At 38.9% G+C, this 7500-nt stretch overlaps 1 protein-coding gene across 11 annotated transcripts in view; it reads right to left on the reverse strand.

Annotated features, from left to right (window-relative positions):
* r3hdm2 (R3H domain containing 2) overlaps positions 1–5244 on the reverse strand; it is a 50109-nt gene extending 44865 nt beyond the window's left edge. For 8 of the 11 annotated variants that reach the window (XM_079683753.1, XM_079683757.1, XM_079683754.1 and 5 more), the window contains exons 1-2: positions 4951–5244; positions 4534–4580 (exon numbers count right to left, since the gene is read on the reverse strand). The gene's annotated coding sequence lies outside the window, so the exon portion shown is untranslated. Of the gene's footprint in view, positions 1–4533; positions 4581–4673; positions 4698–4861 lie in introns of those variants that run through there. The other 3 variants (XM_079683751.1, XM_079683750.1, XM_079683752.1) reach the window with 3 other exon arrangements.
* Positions 5245–7500: the final 2256 nt, after the last annotated feature.

Raw genomic sequence — 7500 nt, forward strand, 5'->3', positions numbered from 1 at the left:
CTTACTGTATTTGAGTTCAGCTCTGTGAATCTCCAGATGGCATCAGGTGTCTCTCAGGTAAAAGCACATTATTGCAAGAGCAGCAGCTATGGAGCAAAAAACATGCTAGTTTTCTTTTGCTAAGTAGCAGAGATGAATGAATTCCATTCCTTGCAGCATGTAAATAGCTGACTTTCAGGGGTGTTTACCTCCGTCACTCTCTCCAGCTCATTCTACTTTCCTCGTCTTTACGAATGCTATCTTCCTCTCTATCTGTAGATGCCAACAGCTCTGGTTTGTTAATGGATTTCATGAACGTGGAAAGACAACTCATGTTTGGCCCCCTCTCTTTTTCTGAATGAAGCACACACACTACAGGGAAACAGAAAGCCTTGCTAGCTGCCTCCCTCTCTCCCTACTGCTCGTATGCTATCATGCGCACAGTTTGCACCGCTCCCTTCTCCTCCAACCCTCCCTTTCGTGTGGATTCCCTCTCTCGCTCTTACATATCTTGTTTGCTCTCTGCCTCTTTGTAACAATATAATTGCAATGACAGCCAAACGGGAGCTAGCAAGAAGTCCAGCTGTGGAAAGGGTTGCTTGGCGAACCCAGTAGGTCACTTGATATGACAGGAGGATAAATATATGAGAGGTTACAGTATATACGTTTATTCTTTTACAACTAATATTTGAGGTTTGCTACTTTACTTTTTTTTTTTTTAAATAATATAGGCATACATCCGCAGGGAGGCAGAAGGTTCAATCCAGGCACATTCTAGTCACCATTCAATCATCTTCATTTCTTTGACATACATGAAGCTGTAGCCTGTGTGCAGACTAACTGAATGAGCTCAAAGTACTGACAGCTGCTGGTGAAACAGAGCATTGCTGCAACTTTCCAAAATAAATAATAAAAAAAAGCGTGGTTTTGAAGGAAATAAATTGTGGGGAGAAATAATGAAACCACCTCATTAACTCGGAAAACCTTAATCCCACAAGAGGACATATTTGCATCTTTTCCCTGCAGCTCCCCTACTGCGAAACAGCAGCTGAAAGACGCAGTAGAAGAGGCAGTCAAAAGTTCAGCGTCAAAGGAAACCGGCAGGGAACTCATGGTAAGGTAGACAAGTCCAGGTATGTCTGTCTCCTAGATGGATGAGTTCTTTAAAATTGACAGGACGCAACTGCTCTGTGAAAAGTTTTAACCTATATGCAAAATAAAGATCATTTTGTACAACTTCATCAGATGCAATGCACAGGTTGATATGTGCATAATCAGAGGTACAGGTCAACACCTCTAATTAGCAACCCTGTGTTCAGGGATGCTGGATTTTTGCATTCAACCCAAGTTGTTTGAGTTATTGGGTGCCCGGTCAACACCCAGGGCTTTCATTACTGGATTTTGTGGATTTACTGGGTATCATCTCATTCTTTCCTCACTTAAACTGTATTATATTAATTGTTTTCAATCTATAATATGTGAAAGCCCATCTGTGGTATTACTGCCTGGTAGAAGAATCCTTTTCATAGTTTATAAAAGTAAAGATGGATGGGCACATTATGCAATTACTTTCAGCTCTTGCATTAAAGTTTGAATACACATTGTTGTTGTGTGCTGGTGCTGGAACCTTATACTAATATTAGATCATTCCGGAGCATGACAATATTTCCTTCTTGATTTCCAAGGACACTACACTGCTCTAGCCAAAACCAGTACAATTGAAGCAAAAAAAACGAGTAGTTGTAAAAGTTCCTATGGTGCTGTTTGTTTGCCAAGAATATGTCTGCCACTTATATTATAAAGAAGCAAATCTTAAATGTAACTATTGCCATTTAGCAAGGCAATGTTCTTCGTCAGCATGAGTATAAAGTTGTTGGTGTTTAAAAGCCTGTCCAGGCTAATACAGTAAGCCTATATTCTGTTTTAGAATAAACAGTATATTTGCCTTTTAAAGTGTATACATTTAGCATAGTTACAACGTAGACTAATGTGTAGCTCACAACTGGCCTTCTATCTAACTTAGCCAAGTTAGGACGAGAAACCAACCAATGACTGCAATCCCAGCAGGTTTGACCACATGACTAGGATAAAGAGGATGGTATGCACTAATGCCAGCTAATTCCTCAAACCAAGTTCAGAAGCTTCTTCTGCATTTGGGCGGCCAGGTAGCCTCTTTCAGAGGGCAGCAAGGTAGGACAGCAAAGGGCTTATAAAGCAGGAAGGAAAAGGGGGAGGAGCAGAGCAAGGATCAGTTGCCAAAGATACCGGAGATAAACCGTTCTTGAACACAATCACAAGATGTTGCAGTCCCTACAAGCAACACATGATGACTGATGTAACATTATCATTAATTACTATACAAATGGTTATTATTTACAAAGTAAACAGGGCTTCACTAAATACGACCAGTTTCATATTGACTTTTCATTTAGAATGGGTTACACAAGGCCTAGTGTGCCCCTAATCAAATGAAGGGACTCTTGCATTAAGTAGTTGATTATCTTTCTAAAACCATTGTTTGTTTTTTTCAAAGATGTTCTAATAAAAAAAAAACAGGCACTCTTTCAAACACTAAATTCATCTGTACATTTCAAAATGTGATTTCAGTTTTTTTCCCTTTTGAACTAGTATATGTAAACCCTCCAGCTTTGAGCCAATTACATTGAAGACAATCAGGCAGCACAGTCTTTGGATAGGCTTACGGCAGGAAAAGAGGAGACGAATAAAGAAGGAGAGGGACAGAGAAACAGAAGCAGGAGTGGTTAAGAGAAGAGAGACATAGGAGCAGCAGCAACAGCACCACGCCTGGTGCTCTGGCAGAGATCTATAAATAGCTCTTCAAATCTCTCTAGAAAAAGCCTCTCTTCTGCTTATGCTGCTGCAAACAGAATGCAGAGACGAAAGAAGATATGGATACCTCGCTGACAAATAACAGTACAGATCATTGCTTATGGGATGATAGCTGCTTATTTCAAATTACACCACTCTGTAGAAACAGCATTAAAATTGCTTTTACACCATCCATCTTGGCTTGTATACATATTTGATCATAGGAAGTAGATACAGTAAAAGTAATGTGTTGCAAGTAGGTTACATGCAACACATGAACTGACATGTTCAACTGATGTATGAATAAATAATTATCAGTTAATAGTTATGTATCCTGCAAACAAACTCAAAATCAATAAGCACACTACTAAGCAAATCAAATCTCATATTCAAGTATTATCCAAGTGCATCCAAAACATCCGTTTTTAACAATGTATTGGTATGGGGGGGAATGTTGACAGGGAGGCAGAATACGCCATCTTTCTTATTACTGGCCTTAGCAACAGCAGACTGTTGATTCATGACTCACCTCCATCAGTCCTTACAACGGATAAGCCTTTTCTTAATGATACTACCCTTTCCCCTGCGATTTTACTCGGTATTAGTTAGAAAAGAAAGGTTGACAAAGTAAAAGGTGAAGAGAAAAAAGCTATAATGAGGTCATATCTGGTACAAAACGTAGCACAGTGTGTATACCAATGCTTTACCATAGAAGTACTGACATTGCTCAGTAGGTGAACCTCTTAACCTGTAATACTTACTTGGATCAGTCTACAAAGTAAAAGAGAGTCGCAACTTCAAATGCATCTATTGCAGTCCTTGCCTGCCACTTTTCAATTGGCTGCAACACACGAATGACCTATTGTAATGAATATTTATTTTTCCCGATACACATGCTGTTTTCCCAGAGCAGATGTTGTAATCACAGCTCTGAAAGTCTGTGCTGTGATCCCACCTAGTTCGACAACAGTCTTGCCATCCATTTCCAGCTTGAGCATCAACATGTTAAGCTAAAGCCAAGACACAAAAGACCAATGACCATTATTCAAGTATTTTTCTCTACAAAACCCTAATTCCTAGTTGAATCCTCCTCAATTGTGTGCGTTTTATCACACCGAGTCAAAAAAAGAAAATGCCTCAGGGAGCCAGGCCTTGGACGATAAATATTACTTTAATTTTGAGGATGACAACGGAAGTATGCAATGTTTAATGCAATCAACAGAGCCCAGAAGTATATATATCAGCTCACTTCAGTTGACCCTCATACACCACAAACATACAATTATTAGTATAAGCTAGGGGCGTTCTTACTTCCAGCTGATTTGTTGTTACATCTGCACCTTATTTGTTGTCGTTTCTGAATACCAGTGGACACAAACATGCAGTATACCAGCACGGATATGGCCATAAACCAATAACACCTTGTTGTCACCAGCTAAGGTGGGCTTTCAACGTGATTGCCACGAACAGCTACAAACAATTTCCAAATTAATTCTGATTAGACCAGCTAATTCGCTAATCACTTTATTCCTAGTTACGCAGTCCTGCACCGAGTTTCAGTCACATCTCCCAGCTAAGATTAGAAGGATAACATTTTAACATAGCCATCTCGTGTCAGGCAAGGAGATCGAGGACTTTAAAGATGGTGCTTAACGTCACGTTATATATATGACCCAAAATCACTGATAATCGAATATAAGTTATCTCAAGTCATCTTAAACTCACCGCTTTCCTGTCCGTATGTGCCGAGTGGAGAATCCTTCAAGTAGTGTCTGTAGAAAACAGATGGCAGTATGGTCAGAGCCTTGGCTGTGCAAGTGACTGAAAATATTAGCTTGCCCACACGCTAACAATAGCTAGCTCACGGTATTAGCTTGCTTCCTCCGGCGAGTATAATTAGCCACCTACAGCACCTAGCAAACCTAGCTAATGTTAGCACACTAGCTAGCCTTTTATTTTCAGTGTACGCTAGCAACCCTACGTTAACAAAACTGTGCCTGTATAATACAACTGGTTAGCCAACGAAGAAACATATTTTTACAGGAAGGCGTACCTTGTTGTAAACCTGTACTAGCAGCACTGTCAGGTCTTAAAATAGGAGTTGCTAGCTGGAATGGTAAACTAGCTTTCCGAATGACTTACCAATGCTAAAATAATGGAGCTGCTAGCTGCGACCCCGACTGTCAAAATAGCGCCGCGTGAGGGGAGAGCGGCATGAACGTTAACTATAGAGAGCACGAGCTGAGGAGCGAGACAGTTGATAGTCGTTGCAGGAATACAGCGAAGTAACAACACAACGCCAAAGAATAAAAGGATACAAATTAAAGAAAAAAGAAACAAAACGCTATTCCCCCTTCTCGGCTCAGGCTTGAATGTATGTGTGTCAGCGTCACTTTTTTTCCTCACCGACAGTTTACGTCAGCGGCGTACTTCACATTCGCAGGGAGACGTTCAGGGTACAGTAAAGTTGTTTATACCGTTTGTGCACACTAAATATAAATATAAATAAACTACTGAACATCTGTCTATCTTCTGAATTCATCTTTTGTTAGAATTACCCTCTCATACACTTGTGTACTTGTATTACTTTTAAAAACAATTATTCGTACGTTGTTCTCATTTTTTAGCAATTCTGGCGCAAGAATGTCTTTTGAAATGAATAAAGTTTCGTCTGACCTTACAATATCCACTCGTCCCAATAATTGTTGAGTTTTAATGCACCATTTTGAATGTGTAGTACATTATCTGTCATAATGTAGAACTTTTTATTTGTATGGGAATGAGTCACTTGGCAAATAAAAGCGATTTGACTCTGATATCAGAATCCGTGTATCTACCGTCCAATTGTTTTTCTTTATTAAACACGTAAAGGGAAGAGCGTTTGAGAGGCCTTTTTGATTTTTGATTTTTACCTTACTAAATGGTCTAATGGTCATTGGAGCGAGGGGCGGGGCGAAACCCACGGAAGTGATTTCAAAACAAAAGCGGTGATAATATTATAAACAAAGGGAAACAAGGTGAATTTAGCAATCACAACGAAAACGACCAAGGCACACATTGAGCCCAGAAAATGGATGTTATTAAGGGCTGTAAATATAATAAGCCTCTGTCTAAAATGGACAACATTGTTAGGATATTTAAACTATACAGCGATTCTGCACTGCGGTCAACTCAGCCGTCTCTCGCGTTTGTTTTTTCAAATCAGCTGCTCTTCATTGTTCCTGCTATATTTGACGAGTGATACAAATATATTTACCACAAGTTCTTAAGAAAACTGACACTGTTGGACTCGGTTTTAGTTTGACTTCCACCAGAAATAAAATGAAGTAGCCTACTTTTGCTGTATAGCCTACTTGTGAGTAATCCTCTGTCAAAGTCCCCTCCTTAGTACATAATGCATGTTTTCTGCTATATTTGATGAATGATGAAAATATAATTTCAGCATTAGTTCTTAATGAAATTGATATTGTTTGACTTTGTATTAGTTAGCCTATACTTACAATACATTGAAGTACTTTTACTGTGTATTTTTTGAAAAATTCTCTGTCAAAGTCCCCTGCTGAGAAGAAAAATAAAGCCACTTCTGCTAAGTTTGATGAGGGAATTCCTTTTTGTTGCCATTAGTTCTTTGTGAGATTGATCCTGTTGGACTCAGTACTACTGAAACTACCCCCACAAGTAATATGAAGTACTTACTGCATACTTTTCCAGTACTCCTCTGTCAATGCCCCCTCCTGAGAACAAGAATGCATGTTTCTCTGCTATTTTGAATAAGCGTTAAAAAACCTTTCTTCATGAGACTGATATTGTTGGACAGAGTATTTTAAGAGGATGGTAGACTGCACACTGACACACTCTGTCACTCTTGTTGGCCTCTTATGATGCTACTGTCTTTTAATATATATGATTATTTCTCAGCTGCAAGTTTGTCACAGATTCTTCATTCTAATCAGCCTCATCCTTCCATCAGTCCCAGTCAACGCCTCCAGCACACTTCCAGTGTCTGACTCCATATGATATTGTCCTGATGCTGTAAGGGTGCCCCCATGATCACACAGTGCCAATGACCTTATTATATCTGTCATTCATGTTACATCACCCATTATAACAATTTGCTTTCCTTTTTCTCTTCTCTTAACTGAATAGCCCTTTCTTTAAGTATAATACAATGTAAAGTCCTTTTCCTGCACCATTTTAAGGCTTCAAAACAGGCATTTTTACTGTATGTGTTGGAGAAATGACACAATCAATGGCCCAGAATTGTACTTTATAAACTCTGAATCTTGTGGTGCTTGGTGAAATACAGACTGGTTAAGCTGGCTAGGTTATATGCCTTTTTTTTTTTTTTAAAGTGTTCAGAAAGACTGCATCAATGATATGCTAGATATCTATATTATATAGATACAGTATATAGCATATCATTGATGCAGTCTTTCTGAACACTTTTTTAAAAAAAAGCTGCAAATTAAGAATATTTGTAATGTTCTGCACAGATAGTGCCTTAACTTGAATTTGGAAACACGTGGCAACTTTATTAATACAGCAGATGAAAAGATTTGTGGAAGGATACATTCTTCATGGGCTTCAATGGCTCTCTAGATAAAGGGCGTTTTGTATAATCCTCAGATAGTGGTTTGTTTAAATAACTAGTGACATTTGAATAAATATTACAAAAAAGGGCTCCAAAAAAGG

This window comes from Notothenia rossii, assembly GCF_949606895.1.
Source record: "Notothenia rossii genome assembly, chromosome: 5".
Classification (NCBI taxonomy): Eukaryota; Metazoa; Chordata; class Actinopteri; order Perciformes; family Nototheniidae; genus Notothenia; species Notothenia rossii.